General features: G+C 35.8%; 1 protein-coding gene across 10 annotated transcripts in view; it reads left to right on the top strand.

The window, feature by feature from the left end:
* Positions 1–19,574, top strand: part of LOC117574714 (Ca(2+)/calmodulin-responsive adenylate cyclase) — a 47,746-nt gene that overhangs the window by 6,517 nt on the left and 21,655 nt on the right. The gene's annotated exons all lie outside the window — the stretch shown is intronic.

Genomic DNA, 19,574 nt, shown 5'->3' with positions numbered 1-19,574 from the left:
AGGGAGGCGAAGGAGGAGGGGCAGCGGGGCAGACAAACTGGTTCTCTGTGCTCGCTTTGGTTTGCATGCCACCCAACGAAGCAACGTGCAGTAGCGTTAAAGGCGCAGCGCGGGGGCAACTTGGAATCTTATTTGGGTCGCCAGATTGTTGCCGCAGTTGCAGTTGCAGTTGTTGTTGTTGCTGTTGCTGTTGTTGCTGCTGCTGGCGTTACTTGTACGCTGTGTGCGTTTCAATTGATTTCTAATTAACCAAAAGCATTTGGCATAGTTTTTATTTAGTATTTTTTTTGTCGTTGTGTTCTCTTGTTGCTGTCTTCGTCTTCAGCCCAAAAGCACGCCCAAGTTGCACGTGTCTCTCTCTGTGTGTGTGTGTGTGTGTGTGTGGGGCATGCACTTGATCCGCTTCCGCTGAAGGTGCCACCACAGTTGACCCAATCACACACGTGCCTCACGTGGGCGTGCGTCTCTCTTTCGGCTTTCGGCTTTTCTTTGGTTTTGCTTTTGAATTTGTAGGTCAAGCGTCGTTTTGTCGGCTTTCGTTTGGCTGGTGTAGGAGGCGCCACCAAGATGCAGATAATGTTGAGCTGCCTTTTCAGCTTGCCTCAGCTTGCGGCTTTATTAATTGCGGCCACAATTAAGCGCCGCCAAACGATACAAAGTGAGAAAGAGAGAGATAGAGAGAGAGAGAGAGAGAGAGACAAACGGACAGACGCCCATTCAAGTCAATTAGCTTTATGTAGGCGCAAAAATTAATTTGTTTGCCGCCAAATGTGGCAGAGTGACTGCAAATAGGCAAACCAGCAAATCAGAGAAGCAACGACTCACACACACACACACACACACACACACACATCCACACTGTGCTTGCAAGAAATTAACTGCGCCTCGAAATTCATTCGAAGCACAGCTACAACAACGTGAACAACAACAACAACTAATATCAACTTCACAACGAAGCTTTAATGCCCTTTTGACAATAAATTATCGCATCCTTCAACCAATTTCGAATTTATCGATCGCTTTTCCTGCCTCTAAATTCCTATTTATCGCGTGACTTTGGCCACTCAATAATAATGTGCACAACTCCCATTTTATTCTTGATGTACTTTAAATATTGCAACAGCGTCGTACAGAATAGAAAGCAGCACATATTTTGTGTTTAACGCAGATGTGAATTTTGTCGAGTGGAAACGCGTTGGATTTTAGGCGCCGAGAATAGCATTTGCTATGGAAACGCGTTGTTTGACCTTTTGCTGCTGCTGCTGTGTGGATTACTGTAATCGATACTATCGATATGTTATTTTTAGCCCACGCTTACGCTTTATTTCATTTATGCGCTGCGCTTTTGCTGCAAAGTTGAGATGCTATCTGGCGAAAGGTTATATTATCGATTTAATTGCTGCTATATTTCGGAATCTCTGATTTGTGTGTTATGAAAAGCGTTAAGGAGTTCGCCCATACTCTCAGTACTATCGATAACATAATGTTAATTAATACATATGCAAGGAAATCTGCCACAACGAACACTTCTGCTAAGTATTATCTATCTATTCGGTATAGTTCTTAAAGCAATTGTATCTCTATTGAGCGGACACCTCCCTTGGAGGCCATGAGTGTCCAGTTATTGCATATTATTTCATTAGATTTTATTTTATTAAACCAGTTTGCTTATTCTTATGTGGCAAATATGTTATTGCAATCGATACTATCGATATACTTTAGTGAAACTCTTTACTGCGAAGTTTAGACGCTGTCTGTTTGCAAAAGTATATATTATTGAAAAAGTTGACTTTCAATTTGGGAATTTTTAATTTGTTTATTTTACAAAGAGTTCAAAAGTCATCTGGATATACTTTACTATCGATTAATGGCAGCTATGGATACAATCGATATACTTGCATTACGCTGCAGAACTGTAATTAATATCTAACCAACTTAGCATCTCAAGCCAGTTATCTGTTTAATGTCTTAATCATCGTTGCAGTTAGAATAGAATGAGAAATAGAGTGGGATTAAGTTAAATTGCTTTGTAAGCGATGTCAGACCTTCAACTGCCTGTTGCAAACAACGTAACAAAGTTTGAATGCCCCTTGGGCCACAGGCTGAGTTCGGTTGAGCTGCGCTTAACCGAAACAGTAACAGAATCCGAAACCGAACCGAACTGAACTCGACGCAACTCCAGCGGAATGCGCTGGCAATTAAAATGAACTCACGCTGGCAACCCTGACAAAGACATGCCGCCAGTTGGACAGACGCCATTTGGTTGGCATGGACTTTAAATGCAATTGCAACTGTTTGCGAGTTGGTGGAGAGAAGCAAAAGTGCAATAGAAAATCGCTGAGTCAAGCGGCCAAACAACAACAGCGAACACCAACTTGCACTACAAAGCGCGCGCATCGATTTAAAAAATGTACGCGCAGTCAACGTCGACGTCGACTGAGACTGCGACGTCAGCGTCGCTGTTGCGCACGCGTAACAAATTTGTAATGTTCGCGCCGTTGATGAAACTTGGTTTGCTGTTGTTGTTGGTGTAGTTGTTGTTGCTGTAACAAATTAATGAAAAGCGAGTTGCCAGCAAGTCGACTCTGGAATGCACTCAGTAGACTATCGATAGACAACTATCGATTTTTCCTAGTGATGATGCAGCCTGCGAAAAGTGATAACTCCCAAATTGAAAGCTTTTGTGCTCTACCACCAGTTAAGAGTATACTCGATATTATCTACAAAAGTCTTTGCATTTTGCAGAAAACTATCGATGGATAGCTATCGATCGTTGCTAGTGATGGCAAAATCACAAAAATACTGTCACCAACTTCATAAGCAGTCATGCGATCGATTAAGATTATCTACAGTAGAATTCATTCTGTAATGCACTTCACAAGAAGCAAACTATCGATAGTCAGCTATCGATTGTTGCCAATGATGGCATAGCGAGTAAAAACTGTCAACTACTCTCAAAATTATCTACAAAAGTCTTTGGGAAGTGCATTTTGCAGAAAACTATCGACGGATAGCTATCGATTGTTGCTAGTGATGGCAAAATCACAAAAGTACTGTCACCAACTTCATAAGCAATCATGCGATCGATTAAGATTATCTACAGAAGGCGGTTGAAAGAGTTGAATTCATTCTGTAATGCACTTCACAAGCAGCAAACTATCGATAGTCAGTTATCGATTGTAGCTAGTGATAGCAAAATAAAAGTAAACTGTCACCAACTCCATTAACAGTAATTTAAACAACTTACAGAATGTAGTTGGATACTGAAATGCAGTTCGCAGCCAGCAAACTATCGATAATCGGATATCGATTGTTGCCAATGATGGCACAGTGAGTAAAAACTGTCAACTACTCTCGAAATTTGCAGGCTTTTATGCTTTATCTTTTGTACTCGATCGATATTAACTGTAGAAGTCGGTTGGGATCGTTAAGATTGTTTGGCTGGCCAAGTTCACTTCAGTTCAGTTTAGTTCAGTTGAGAATTCCACTTGTCAAGTGGCTGTCAAAACTTGAGCAGAGATTTTTTCAAGTGGTTTTGAGTTTGTTTTGACAACTATATTTCAATTACTTGAAATATGCTGCAGCCTTTCGCTTGGCTCTTTTTTTTTTTTTTTTGTTTTTGGTTGGTTGGTTTGAATGCGGCTGTTTAGCAATTACGCTGAGTGTGTGTGTACTTCATCTTTTGTGTGTTGTGTGCTAATGTGTCTTAACAAGATTAACATCATCATGATGCGAGATGATCATCATTGAAAATTGAAAACTGGCTGCCAGGCCACGTCTGGTCAGCGATCAATCAAAGCAGCCAATCAATCATCAAGCCTGCGAGCGAGAGAGCGAGAGAGAAAGAAAGCAAGCAAAGGAAGGAGATGAGATGTACAAGAAATATATGTGTGTGGCTGCAACACAGTCTGACAGCCATTTGACATGCAGTGAAATTGTATTTGTTAATGCCACAATTAGCAACATCACAACAGCAACAAGTGCCGTCAGATTGAAGCAGCTCGCAGACAAACAATTAACACGCAATTTGTATTGCTGCGTTATGAAGCCGAAGTCTCAACTCGACTCGACTCGAATCGAATCGCTTCGACTGCCTTCTGGACAGCACTTCAGTTGGTCTTCCATCTCGAATCTCGAACACAATTTGGCCGCACTTTATCAGCCATTGTCCAACACTTGAAGCTGTCGAATGCTTTTGGCCCTTTTGCTGCTGTTTGTTAAACACTCGATGACGTGAGCTCCGCCTCCTCTTCCACCTCCTCCTCCACCTTCCGCATTAGCTATATACATGTATGTAGGTCACGGAAGGTGCAAAAAGGATCTGTATTGCAAATAGTTAGGTGAGAATTTATGACAACAGCATTTGCATTGGAATCGATACACATACAAATACACAAATGATTGATTGACTGCTCCATTCACAGCTGAGTCAGTTGAATTTCAGCAAATATTTCACGCGCTTATTGCTTTCAACTCTGAGACAGTTTGTTAAATACATTGTATATTCGATTATATAATCATTGATCATAATATTCAAATGGGCAAACTGTTGACAATTCAATTTGCATATACACTCGTATTGAAAATACATTTAACATTTGAATTGAAAAATATTTCAGTTGATTAAATCAAAATCAGTTAAATTCTAGCAGAGTATTTATCGATCATTAGCAGATTTGATTCAGCAATATCTGTCGTGTTATTGTTTCTTAAGCCAATGCGGCGACAATTTGACAGTCTTCGATCCGTTTAAGCAACGACAATTATGACATTTAAGCGGCCAACGGTTAGCTGGAAATCGTTTTTCAACAAGAATCGCTGTCAGTTTATTGCATTTATGAAGTAAGCAAATAACAATAAACAAAACAACATCAGCACGTCGAACGTGGAACGTCGAACGCGGCTTTTAAAGCCACATACAAATTGATTAATTAAAATGAGTTTCGTTCTCTTCTCACGAATATATTTTGTTTGTTTGCTTTTAATGAGCTGCGCCGTGCGGTAAATTCGGGGGGAGGGGGTCGAGGGTCTTCGGGGGCACTTTGTGTGCGCAACAAATTAGCGACAACGTTGACAATAAAAAAAAAAAAAAAAAAAAAAAATGAAATACAGAAACAAAACAAAAAAAAAAACAAGCATACATATGCTTCCATTTAGGAACAAGTATCGTATACACTTACTCTTTCTGACAAACACACATCCATCATATCGTCACTTCACATCGTAATCAGTCAGTTTACTTAGTTTCCTGGTCTTAGCTCATAGCCATATACAAATTTGACACTTACAACATCAGGGGAATCACAATGAGCTCAATATATTGTACATACATCAATTTTGAATTGTAATTCATTTTGTTTTATTTAGTATAAAAGGATTATGAAGTTTGTTGCAATTGCGACAATTAAAATTAATGATGAATTCAAATCGCTCTAATATAATCGATAATTTCATCATTACTATTGATATTTCTACTCAATACTATTAAGAATATTAACGGGGATTATTTTTAAAGTTTATTGTAATTTCGGCAATTTTCATTTTTAAATGATTCATCACACAAAATGATAAGGCTGTAAATTAATCAATTCTATTTGTTTTCTATTATTATTGATAGTTCCATTTAATACACAAAAGGCTTGTATTAAAATTGCTTTGCAATTCAAACTTATTTATCACTAAAGCTCTATACTAATCGATTGTTTTTTGTATTAGTTTATTACTATTGATAATTTTATTAAATACTAATAAGAATACTAATAGTATCGAATATAGCATTTCATTGCACAAATAAATCTTCATTATAGTATTATCGTAATAAATTATATAGTAATATTATACTGTGGTATAAACAAATCTTGCTCTTCAGCGGTTTATTATGGTAATAAAATTCATTGTACTGATGATGTTGTATTATCTATGAAATGAACTGTTAACAGCTATTTATTTGACTTAATATATTTTGTTTTAATTTCAATTCTGTAATATAAATAAATTCAACTCTTGGGCCATTTATTACTGCCATAAAATCGAGAAGTATTATATTCAGTAATGGGAACTAAGAATTTAACGTATTTTATTGAAATGGTTAACTTTTTAATAGTATGGCATAAACTATCCTCACTCTTCAGTAATTTACATATATTCTATATAATATATTTTTTAACAACTCTGTTGATGCAGATTTATTGACGTGCCTAAGAAATTAGCTATTAGCAACTATTTATTGATTTAATCTCTTTTATTTGTATGCTAAAATATTAATACTTAATACAAGTCTATCTCTGCAGTCATTTATGATTTGATATTCATTAATATCGCTGCCGATGTTGGTTTTATTGAAGTATTTCAGAAATTAGCTATTAGTGGCTATTTATTGTTTTAATCTCTTTTATTTAATTATACTAATGCTGGGATGGGAAACAACAGCAACAAAGCTGCGATCGATTGGCTGATGTCAGTGAACTCCGCATTGGCAACAAAATGGCGGACAGTTGACTTCCGGCTGAGCTAAAATGGCTGCCTCCAACTTGGTGTTGTCGTTGGTTCGTCTGCTGTGCAGGAATTGCCGCAAATTGTATGCAACAGTCGGTGTTCTGAGTATGTGTGTGTGTGTGTGTGTGTGTGTAAAATAATAACACTGCATTGCAATGACGCAAAATGGTCGTCGCTAGAGACTTGGACATGGACATAGACATGGACATGGTAATGCATAAACAACCTGCCGTAAACCCAACGCCCTAAAGCCACGCCCCCATAGCTTAGTCCTATGCAGTCGGCAGTCGACAGTTGGTAGTTGGCAGTTAGCAATCCCATGGCAAGTGTCTTCCGGTAGCTGCTGACGAGTGCTTATCGGTCGGGTCTGGTCTGGTCGGTGTATCAAGAACATCAACTACCGTTGGGGAAGCTCCATGCCTAATCATCATAATGCGTGCTAAATTTATGAGCGCGAATTTATCTTTCATTGCTTGTCATTGTTGTTATATTTGCTGTCCCGCTGGCAATAAAATAATAACAAGTGTTGCTTGCGCACACAACAGTCGAATGGGGAATACCCTTGCTTTGCTCTTAAGATAAAGTCAATCGATAAAAGAGTTGCATGAAATGCATTTTGCGGTAGTGTGGAGTAAACATTGTTTAATAATAATAAGATTCAATTTTGATCAGTGAACTAAGTCGTTCGATTCGTTCATTGTTCATTGTTCTATATCGTTCATCAATCTGTTCATAATTTTAAGAATAATTTCTGTTGGTATTTATGCTTAAAATGAATCCACATATCCCTCTATTTTAATCAAATTTGAGTATTGAAAACCAAAAACTATAGTTGCCACTTAAATTCAAATATTTGCTCTGAATAAAATATGAACTAAATATCAAAAGTGAACAAACAAAATTTTGAACAATTGAAGTCGAACATCTAAGAACTGTGAAGTGAACTTATTCACCTATTGAATAGGTTATTTCGGTTCTCAACTGGAACTAGTCAAGGTGAACTTATTCAATTGGTTTACTTTACTTTTGTTTACTAAGTGTTTATGTTATTTTTCTTTGTTCGCTAGTTGGCTGACCATGTATTTATGCTTTCAATGAGTTTATAAAGAAGTTAATCTTATATTGAGATTCATACACTCCTCAACTGGATCAAGTTTGGTGACCAAGTGAAGCTGAACTTATTCAGTTTGTTCACTTGACTGATTAGGTTACCTTTTGTGTGTTCACTCGTGAACTGGAACTAGTTTGATGACCATTTCTTTATACTTTCAGTGAGTTTATGGAGATTGCGATTCGTTCATTCATGAATTGAGTCAAGTCTGGTGACCAATTGAAAGTGAACTTATTCAGCTCGCTGATATTATTAAATATGTAAAGAACTTTTAACTCTTAATTCTTTCAGTCAGTAAATAAGATATTCTTATATTAAAATTCGTTCACTTATGAACTGGAACTAGTTTGCTGACCAAGTAAAGGTGAACTTATTCAGCTCGCTGATATTATTAAATGTGTAAGGAAGTTTTGTGAACTGAAAGAAGATATTCTTATATTAAAATTCATTCACTTATGAACTGGATCTAGTTTTCTGTAAAGGTGAACTTATTCAGCTCGCTGATATTATTAAATGTGTAAGGAAGTTTTGTGAACTGGAAGAAGATATTCTTATATTAAAATTCATTCTCTCGCCAACTGAAACTAGTTTGTTGACCAAGTCTTTGCTACCTTCAGTGAGTGTATGCATAAGTTACACTTATATTGAGATACAAGCAGAAGACAAGCGAAGCTTCGTGATATGCCCATAAAAATCAGTGTGGCGTTGATTGAATTGCGCCCATGTGTATGGGGTGCGGGGCGGGGCGTGTCGTGTCCGGGCGGGGGGTGTAATCAGTTCTCAAGTGGTGCTGATAAGCCTCAAGTGCTTTGGGTATTGGACTGCAATTGTTCGAGTGCGAATACTCGTCGTACAATAAATGTAAAGAACTGTTTTTTCATTATCAATGTCATAACTGACTCAACTGAGATTTCGACTGAGATTTCTTTCCCCCTTTTTGTTGTTGTTTTCCACTGTGAGCAATGCAAGTGAGATTTCATAAGCATTTGGCAAACTCTTTGGCATCCATGCGGCTAAACACGTCTGACATTTTTCCACTTTCTCCTCCTTTCGCCTCCCTCGAACGTTTTCCAGCTAAGCTGTGAGGCTTGTCATTATTATTATTATTATTATTATGGTATATACGTTGTCTACTTTATGGTCGCCAAATAGAAAACCTTTTATCGATTCGTCTCCCTGACATCACACTGAGAGAATATGCATGCCATATAGATACAAATATGTGTGTGTGTGTGTGTGTCGTTCGCTATATATTGCCATTATATGGCAAGAACGATAAATAGCTGGAGATTGACTGCTGTGCCAACAAACAGACAGCAAACAGGAAGCGAGCTGAGGGCATGCGAAGGTCAAGAGCATGGGCTCAAATGCAAAAAGGCGTGTCAAACAAAAAAAATACAATAAAAAATACAACAAATGCGACACATTTGGATGAGTTGATTATGTGATTATGTGTGCTGGCATATTTATACTTCACATTCACATTCACATTCACAAGTATTGCGACCCCACAAATACCGTATTCTCAAGCTTGACAAGCTACTACACAAATTTAGCAACTTATTATCCATAAAACACATCGTTTGTTACTCCAAATTTATCAACGTTGCATCTCTGAGCAGCACATTGAAAACGCATTAACTTATTACAAATTATTATTACAATTTATCATACATAATGAGTTGAAAAGTTTTTGTATTGTATTTTATTTTATGGTAATGTCGATAAGGATTTCTTAACAGATATTTGACAAAGTCAAGTTATATCAAAATATTGATTCAACGCATTTTAAACAATAATAGTTGCAGGTAAACATATTTTAATAAATATTTGACCATCAAATTTAGTTTACAGATTTGTGATTCTAAATATTTGTATTTCATTTGTTTATGGATCGAACAATAATAAAAATATGAGTCAAATAAAATACCGTACATTTAATTAAATAAATATTTAAATATTCAATTTAGGTTAAACTTTTGTTATTCCAAACATTTTTATTTTATTTATTTCTTCAACATTTTTGTATGATTACTGAACGTCAACTGTAAACATACGAACTATAAGCAAAATTTCCAATCAAATATGATTGAATTAATATAACCAAATATTAAGATTTTTTTAATTCCATTCTCGGTTAAGTGAAATGCCTTAAATATTTCGCAGTAAATATAACATTTAGAATCCTTTCAAAAATTGTTAATTTTATTTAAGCAATAAGTAATTATAAGATAGGAGCTTAACGTTAGGAGATTTTAAATACAAACTATTGATAGGATTGTTTGTTCGATTATAATCAAATTTGCATTTAAATGAAAGGCTTAACATCATATTTTATAATAAATATTTGATTTAGAAACCGTTAATAATTGTCAGCTTTAAATTACCAATATGAAAATAGAACTTAAATATAGATTATGCAAACAAAAAACTGATAAATAGTTACGTGTAATTTCACATGCTTAGATAACATCTCGAATGCATAAACACTGTATAGCTGACAGTTCAACTTGCTGCTCTTGCTGCTCGCATATCCTTATTCTCAGGGGGCATTAGACGGCACCTGTGCTCTCCGCTTGGGGGACTGGGGGGAGGGTGACAGTTAACAATGTGGACACATTTGTTGGGCCCAAGTTGCAGCTGCTGTTTCCGGTGCGTGGGTCGCTGCACTCGACGCCAAAGCGAATGCGAATCCGAATGCGAATGCAATTCATTTGGCCCATTTGGTTCAACAACCCGAAGTAAAGTTGCAAAGTTGTTGTCGCTGCTATCGGAGTGCCGCCGGACACAGGACACCTGGACATTGGGACATCGGGACATAGGAGATAGGAAGCACCGGTTGGACAGTTGTGTTGGGCCTTTTGTGGCCAAAGTCATCTGCTAAGTGTCCAGCTTCAGTTCACTGTCCACACTCCAAAAGATACAAATGTATCTTTCTATTCGAGCCGTTTTATTTGCCTTGCATTGCTTTGCCTTGTCTGACTCTTTTCAAGTTCAAGGACCACGAGAGTCCGCCACGTTAATACAGCTGCCGTTGCTGTCAACTGCACAAATCCTTTTCATGTGATTTTCCCTGCTCTGTGTATGTGTGTGTGTGTGTGTCGAGTGTCCTTGCGAATGCCGCGAACATAAGCACGAGCAGAAACACAAACACAGACACAGCTTCTCAGATGTGGACAAGCGAAAAGCATTCACTTAAATCATTCCGCTTGCCATTTGGATTTTCATTATGATGACGTTGATTTTCCCTGCCTTCTTTTTTTTTTTTTGTGTGTAGTTTTCTTTTGCCACTACATATTTTATTTGTATGTTTTTTTCTGAGCAATTTCTAAGGACAAAGTCAATGACAATGTGCAGTTTGTGTGTTGGCTCTTGAAATTATTATTATTACTTGTATTTTTGGGTTTTTTTTTGTTGTTTTTTGTTCGGACGTTTCTTTCTTTGTTTCTGTTGTCAGCTGTCTTGCTGTCCATTTAAAATTCAACACTTTAAGCGCTTTTAAGTGAAACGCGTCAACGCCATAAGATTGGAGGAGGACAAAAGAGAGAGAGAAAGAGAGAGCAATTACGATAGCGACGGAGCGGGGAAGAATTCTCAAGAACAATGCACATCGGAGAAAGAGAACACATCAATTAATCCATATAGATATTGATTATTATACAAGCGAACTATATATGCAGTTAATCTAATTAGTTTTTAATGATTTCTTTGGTTAATTGTACACTTTTTGGGCATCGAGAATCCAGTTGGCATTTGAAGGGCTTCGCTCTTGCCTTCGTCTGCACTTTGAGGCATTCCTGAAATCCAATTTCGAGTTCTAATTGACATGCTGCGGATGCCAAAGTGAAGCAGGCGTGACTCAATGCGGGTTATTTACTCGTAACTCGTCACTCGTACGTATACGTAATTTGGCTATAGGCCGTCTCTTTGGCCACATTTTCGCGGTCGCTTTGAAGGCGTGCATAGGCAACGCACACACACACACACATTCACTTGCACTTGGTTAACTTTGTGGTTATTTTATTTACTGTTTTTTTTTTTTTGGGCCGCCTTTAATGCCGTTTATCGCTCGTCAGTTGTCAGGCGTCGCATTGCATCGGTTTTTGGTCATTTTGTGCCTTCTGTTGTCTGTTGTCTGTGTTTTTTTTTGTTATTGTCTTGCGCCTTTCTGGTTTGTGTTTTTTCGCCACTTGTTACGCGCTTCGTTCAAATATTTGACATTCATAATGTTTAACCAGCGGCCAAGTTCGGTCACTATCTGGCAATTTTTGTTGTTGTTGTTGTGGTTGTTGTGTTTTTTTTTCGTTTTCTTTGTTTTATGCGATTGCGTGCCCTGCATGTTACATTAAACACGAGACCCTGACTGATGTGATGTGATGTGTGATCCCCCAATGCCCAAAATGTTGAGGTGACTGTTGAGGTGGAGTGTGCAACAACCGCTTTCTCAAGGTTCTCTCTCCCATCTTCCTCCCCCTCTCTCTCTTTTTGTTACAAGCATTGCTAATAATCACCATGGTCGTTAAGTGATGCCCAGTTAACTAGCCGCCTCCTTTTCATCGTTATGTCATCGACTAGTCAACAAAGTGCCCTCACCCAAGTGGCCCCCGACGAGGGCAGTTCAAGTGATGTTTAGGCACAAGCACACATTGTGATGATAGCAAAAAGCTCTTACTCAATCAGCTGCTCTCTCTCTCTCTCTCTCTCTTTCTTTTCTTGTTTTTCTTTATACCTGCAGCCTTTAGGGTAGAAGGGTATTATCAATTTGTGTAACAGAAGGAGTCATCTCCGATCACATTTTCGTCATCAGCGACGATATTCTATTGAATATTTTAAAAGAAGTAGTATAACAAAATACCAAATATAGCCTTTGATATATTTTAATATTCTTCATCAGCGATAATCTGGTATATTTTGTATTCTATGGAATATTTTAAAAGAAGTAGTATATCGAAATACCAAGTTTAGCCTTCGATATATTTCAGTATTCTTCATCAGCGACTATCTGGTATATTTTGTATTCTATTGAATATTTTAAAAGAAGTAGTATAACAAAATACCAAATATAGCCTTTGATATATTTTAATATTCTTCATCAGCGATAATCTGGTATATTTTGTATTCTATGGAATATTTTAAAAGAAGTAGTATATCGAAATACCAAGTTTAGCCTTCGATATATTTCAGTATTCTTCATCAGCGACTATCTGGTATATTTTGTATTTTATGGAATATTTTAAAAGAACTAGTATAACAAAATACCAAATATAGCCTTTGATATATTTCAGTATTCTTCATCAGCGATAATCTGGTATATTTTGTATTCTATGGAATATTTTAAAAGAAGTATTATAACGAAATACCAAATATAGCCTTTGATATATTTCAGTATTCTTCATCAGCGACAATCTGGTATATTTTGTATTTTATGGAATATTTTAAAAGAAGTAGTATGACAAAATACCAAATATAGCCTTCGATATATTCCAGAATTTTTTCGGGTATATTATTTTGGTATATTTTTGTGGACAGCCACGAAAATCTGGTATATTTGACACACTTTGCAAAATTTGGAGTGTATATGAGAGTATTATATGTATGTTAGAGTATATCGATAAACCTTTGGTAAATTTAACTGCCTTTTTTCAGTATATTAATTTGAAATTTGGTATATTATTAATACCTCACTCTTTTTTTTATTGAAAATGAGTAACGGGCATGCCACAGTCGTGCACACTCGTCTAGCTTTCTTACTTGTTTTCCATACAATTTGCCACAAAATTATAGACATATGTCGTCGCCATCGCGTGCTGAGCATGAATTTCTCAGCGCATTGTCTGACAATGAAATTGTCAAATTGTTGCACACACAATCTGTTTAGCTGGCCATGCAACTTGGCAGCTTGGCGACTTGGGTCTTAAGTTCACATTTTGATTGATCGCACTTGAAAATAATAACAAGTCTTGGATACAAATCACTTGCTCATTTGCTTCGCATGCAAAGCACTTTATTCTACTTGTTGTTCTACTTGCGATCATTTTAATTATCTACTGATCTTTCAGCACTGTCTAGAGGTTAATCATATGCTAGTGTGTGTGTGTCGTCTCATAGGGAATTAAAACATGTAAACGTGTAATGAATTGAGACTTTAGTCAACGAAATAAACAACTATAAATAATTACTAATTACAAGCTAAATTGTCATTTAATGCTGTTTGTTAAATAGCCAAGCATGAAACACATCAATAACAATGCTAACGATGATGAAATGATCTTTTGCAACGGGCTACAAACGAAGCATTCAAATATGAGCGTGTATTGAAATGAACTTTTAGTCAAGCATTGTAAAATGTGAATTACAATAAATAACTAATAATTTCCAGCTAAATTGCCGTTAATAATAAAGTAAACTATAATTGAGCTGATCTTCTAAGTAGGGGTTATAAATTGTTATGAGCATTCTAGAAGTTTGTTGAGCACAAGAAACTGCATTGGAAATTTTTATAAAATAGTAAATAAAATGCAGTGTTTAGTTCACAATGTTAAAATATGAATAAAAAGATATAACTGCTGAGTTAAATTTGTTATTTAATGCTTATTGCACAACATTGATAATAATGTTAAATATGAATAAACTAATCTTCTAAGAAAGGGTTATAAATTGTTGTTATCAATGCTCTAATATTTTTGGAGCATAAGAAACTTGAATTGACTTTAATTTTAATTAAATGAAATAAAGTATTATAAAATAAAATGAGATGATATTCAATTCAATTCAATGTAATTAAGTAAAATGAAATAAAAGAAGCAAAATAAATCAAATAATTCACAATTTTTTGATAAGCATTGAAAATTCATAACTGCAATTTTAAAGCATTGATGAAGTTCTCAGTCTATGGAATATTTTGAGTGTGATAGTATATCGATATACCAAATATAGCTTTTGGTATATTTTTGTATTAATTCGGAATATTAATTTGGTATAATTTGAGATTAATACTGTACCGTTATGCTTTTATTGAAAATGTGTTCATTAATGTGAATAAAACAAAAGTAAAATATAAATAAACTCACTGAATAAAAAGAGTACAGTAATAATTAAATAAAAGATAAAATAAGTGATGTAAATAATATTAAAAATAAACTATATATAAAATAAAATATCAAAATAAATAACATAGAATTATCATTGAAATGAATCGAATAATTGCAGACATTGTCAGTCCATACTTGACACTGTTTCAGCCTGATCTTGGTGGTGATATTAAATTGTCAAAACATTGTCAGATACTAATTTAATTGTGCCGACGAAGAATGTGCTTAATATAATAAGAAAATTGCGCACCATTTAAATGCTTGCTGCTCTTGTGTGTGCTTTAAAAGTATGCAGTTAATTTGAATAATAAAATTGCATAGCATTTAATTAATTTGATGTCCAACTGATCGCTTTACAATATATCCAAGGCAATTGAAATTGCCATAGCACAGATGCATTTGTTTAATTGCATTTTCTGTTGGCACAAATTCGTCTAGCAACAGTTGAAAAATATGTTACATGTTATTTGTGCAAACGATGAGAGCTGCATCATCATCATCATCATCGGCCTCTGTCGGATCGTTCTAGCTCTTTGACAGGCGCTTTCACTTGCTGCTGCCCAGGTGGGGCGTGAGAGTGGGCGGGGCGGGGCAAGCTCATCACATTGCCGTGACAGTTGAGTTTCCATGAAAAAAAAAAAACAAGCTAAGGAGAAGCCAGCAGGCAGTCAACCAGTCAACCAGTCAAGCATTCATGCAGTCAGTCAGTCAGTCAGTCGGTCGGTTAGTCAGTTTTAGTCACCAAGCACTTTACTTTCATCCGCCTTCGTTTTGTCAGCTCCAAAACTGCGATGCAATGATGAGAGAGAGGGGGAGGGGGAGATTGAGGGGTTGTGCGGTGCGGTGGCATTGTGAATGTTGGCCGTCAATCTCTTGTCTAATTAGAAACATCTCAGAATTTTTGGCCAGAAACGTGTGCTTGTACTTTTGCCAAAAAGTCCAAAAACCACACACACACACACATACACACAAGAAAAGCGAAAAAAAAACAACACCGAGTAGAGGAAAATCTAAAATACAATTTTTGTCATTTCGTGTAAAACAGATTTCGTCAGTTTTGCTGGGCGAGGGCCCTTGAAATCGAGTATTACATTATTTCAACAATTTTTATACATATGTATATATTTTTTTTGCATTTAAATCGAGTGAAACGAAACGTTGTTACGCCTCAATTATGCATTTTGTAATAATATTTTTTTGCAAAAACAAAAACAAGAAATACAAAAAAAAAAAAATATGTAGAACGGAAATTTGTGCTCATATAGAATTTTTCATTTGCGTCATGCGATTGAAAATCGATTTGACAGCAACGCACGTCTATAAAAATTCTTCTTAAACGGGGCAAAAAAAAAAAAAAAGAAAAAAGTGTCCGGCATGCGGCGTTGAGTTTGGAGGAGTAAAAAACATGCATGTGGAACGTTTAGCTGTTTGCTGTCCATCTGGTCATCTCATGCTGTTGCTTAACTATTCATAAATTTTATTTTTACTCTAGTCGAGTCGAGTGTGGTGCGATGATGATGATGATGGGGCACTAAAAAGCGAAAGGGATGCATTCACACGCGATTAACGCCAAATCTAACCCAGAGCTGAGCATTTCTAGCTGCCTCAACATCATCATCATCATCCCAATCATCGGCAACATATTTTCAAAAGCGAACCAGAACCAACAGCAACAGCAGCAACAGCAAATGTGTTAAAAATATATTTTTATTGATTTTATTTCGCTGTGGTGCGGTGGCCTTTTGAGGTAATTTGCATTGCCCTTGCCTTGTGCTGTGCTGTGCTGTGTTGTGTGTTTGTGTGTGTGTTTGCCAATCGGCAATCGCTGCCAATCGTGGCCCCATCCAACAATCCACAATGCACAGTTTTCAGTTTCCTTGGCAAAAGCCACGTTCCATCGCCATCGCCATCGCCATCGTCAGACTGTTTTTACATATGCTCAATGCGTTTTTGCGTTTCGCATTGCGTTTAATTAGCCGCAAAATATTCGCCATAAAAAGCGAAACACACACGCCCAACGATACCAATTTGAATTCTCCTATTCCATCAGCTACATTCCAAATTCCATTATTCGCATTATTCACTTGCTTAAGTCCCAATGCACATTTTCCACCTTGGCTTAACTTTGTTGTCGTTGTTGTTGTTGTTGTTGTTTTTGTTGTTGTTGTTGCTGATGTCCCTCGATGACATTAGCTCTAGTATTCCCAATAGCAAACGCAATTTACCTTTCTTATAAACAAGATTAGGAATTTTATTTATTTGTTTATTTTCATGCTAGCAATTGGACCTTTTTTCAATTTGTAATTTAATTAAAAAATTACAATTGCTGTTTATATTATTGTATTTATTTATTATTATATTTATTATTGTATTTATATCTTCTTTATTTATTTATATATTTATGCTAGAAGTACATGCTGAAGCTCATCATTTATAGCACTAGTTTTTATTGAGCTTGTCTTAAGTATCGAACTAATTAAGTTAAATTACACATTTCCATAATAGGTAATTTAATTAAAAAAACTCAATTGCTTATTTAAATTATTATTTTAGTGTAATCTATTTCTTCTATATTGAATTTAACTTTAAAAATAAAATATCTGTTTATGTTATTAATTTTAGACATTCATTAGTTATATCTTCATAAAATCTTAAAAAATAAAAAAAAATAACGAATATGAAAGTTGATTGGAGGTGCGCATTGCGAATAGATGACTTATTACATAAAAAGAACACTTAACAAGAATTTTCCAGTGGAGTCATCATAAAAATCTTGCTCCAAAGTTGAATAGTTTTCTATATATAATCTATTATCTAACTAATGTCTAATTACAAAGATTAAGTTGCCATCGTAGTGTCAAAAATTTATTTTAAGCAATTATAAATAAATTACCTAAATATTGTCCAAGCATGAAGCTTGCTTAGTATCAAAAATGTATTTAAAAGAAATATTAATCAAAAAATATATTTTTTGTTTGTTTCTCTCTTCTTTTATTTACACTTTTTCTGCTTAAACAAAAAGTAAATTGTTTAATTAAAATTAAATTAATAGAAATAGCAGTCAATCCAAAATATAAATATATATTTCTCAATTACAAAGCTTGATTGAACATGAACATAAATAAAGTCAAACCAAACAGTTCATATGTTAGAGTTAAGAGCTAAGAACAGTTCAATTCGAACAGTCAATGAAATAAGTTCCAAAATGTATGTAGTATAATCTGTAGATGAAAACCCTGCAAGCACATACTTAACGCTCTACAGTTTAGCATTCAACCAGCACTTCTTCACTAGATCAAATCCCAATGCACATTTGATTCGTTTGCTTATCGCTGTTATTGCTGTTGTTGTGGTTGAGAGTCCCGCATTGAGTTGAGTTGAGCAACAAAAGATCATTCGCTTCGTCACCTTATCGGCTAACAGCTTTATGCCTATTTACATATATCACCACATATACGGCGCAGTCGAGGTGGAGATGGAGGTGGAAGTGGAGATGGGAGGAAGTACAGCCGCCAGGTGGTAATGAGTAGTCAAACCCTAGGCATCTAAGGCGACAACTGTTGGGTTGTTGTATCAGCTGTAAGTGCATTGCACTGCACTGCACTGCATAGAGAGGGCGTGCAAATAGAGGGCGTTGCTGCAGAGCCAACGGTAAATAGCGCAGATACTATAGCGTACGTCCAGCAGCGACGTCCCTCAACCCGCACATTGCACTCGTGAGTTGTCTGTCTGTCTGTCTGTCTGAACTGAACTGATAAGCGAGTCATTCAAGAAATACCCAACTGAAGTCACATTGCTTATATAAACATGGTCTGATTGAGGTGCACACCGAGCATATGCAGCTCGCTACTATCGATAGTATATAATATCGATAAGTTAACATATCACTTATCTGTGTTAAGAAACTAGCAATGATATCACAACATTCTAACTATCTCGAAGAAACCTACTTTTGCTTTTACCTTCATATAGAAGCTACTTTATATTTGAAATAAATTGATTATCTACTTTCCTGATGAAATCTACATTTGCTGTACTCTTTAAATTGTACATAATACTTTACTTATCTAAAATGATCTGATTGAAGTGCGTATAGAGCACTTGCTACTATCGATAGTATGTGATATCGATAAGTTGTGTAAAGTACACAGCGATGATAAGACATTTGAACTATCTTGACGAAATCTACTTTTGCTGTTTCCATCAATAGCAATTGCTTAAAAAGAAAATTAAGAAATGGGTTGTCATACTTTTAGTACTATCGATAGTATGTAAGATACTGTATGATACTGTCATGTGATTGAAACACCTATTGAAATTGATGCATTTTAAACAGTTCATTGATATAAATGTAGTTGATATATTAAACTTATCTGCTTACCGATCAAATCATATACAAGTGCACAAAATACTTGGATTATATAAAATGTTGCGACTATCGATAGTATGTGATATCGCTAAGTTGTCATACACTTTTGTGATGATACATTTTCGTCGATAACCATGACTATCATTATATAGACATGATTTAATATCAATAATAAACTACAAAGTATCTGGAATGAAATCTACATTCGCTGTACTCTATAAAATACCTATCAAAAAGTTGGCACATAAAATACTTTTGTCCGATGTGAAGCACTTGCCTTTACGTATGAAGTGTTTTTACCTTCTGAAGTATGTTTGCCGAGCTTCGATAAGTGTCTTCTATCTTGCTGTTATTAAAGTAAACTTATCGAGCAGTTTATATGCCATATATTAATCCCCTCGAGTAGTTGGCGAGTGCTGTTCGCTAAGTGCATATGATAGTTGAAATCTATTTGTTTTTTCTTTTTGTCCACAATGTTTATCTGCCCTTTGACTTGAATGTGAAATAC

The sequence above is a fragment of the Drosophila albomicans genome, chromosome X (genome assembly GCF_009650485.2).
Source record: "Drosophila albomicans strain 15112-1751.03 chromosome X, ASM965048v2, whole genome shotgun sequence".
NCBI classification, from domain to species: Eukaryota; Metazoa; Arthropoda; class Insecta; order Diptera; family Drosophilidae; genus Drosophila; species Drosophila albomicans.
Note: the sequence above shows the minus strand (reverse complement) of the source record. Positions and strands in the feature narration are given on the sequence as shown.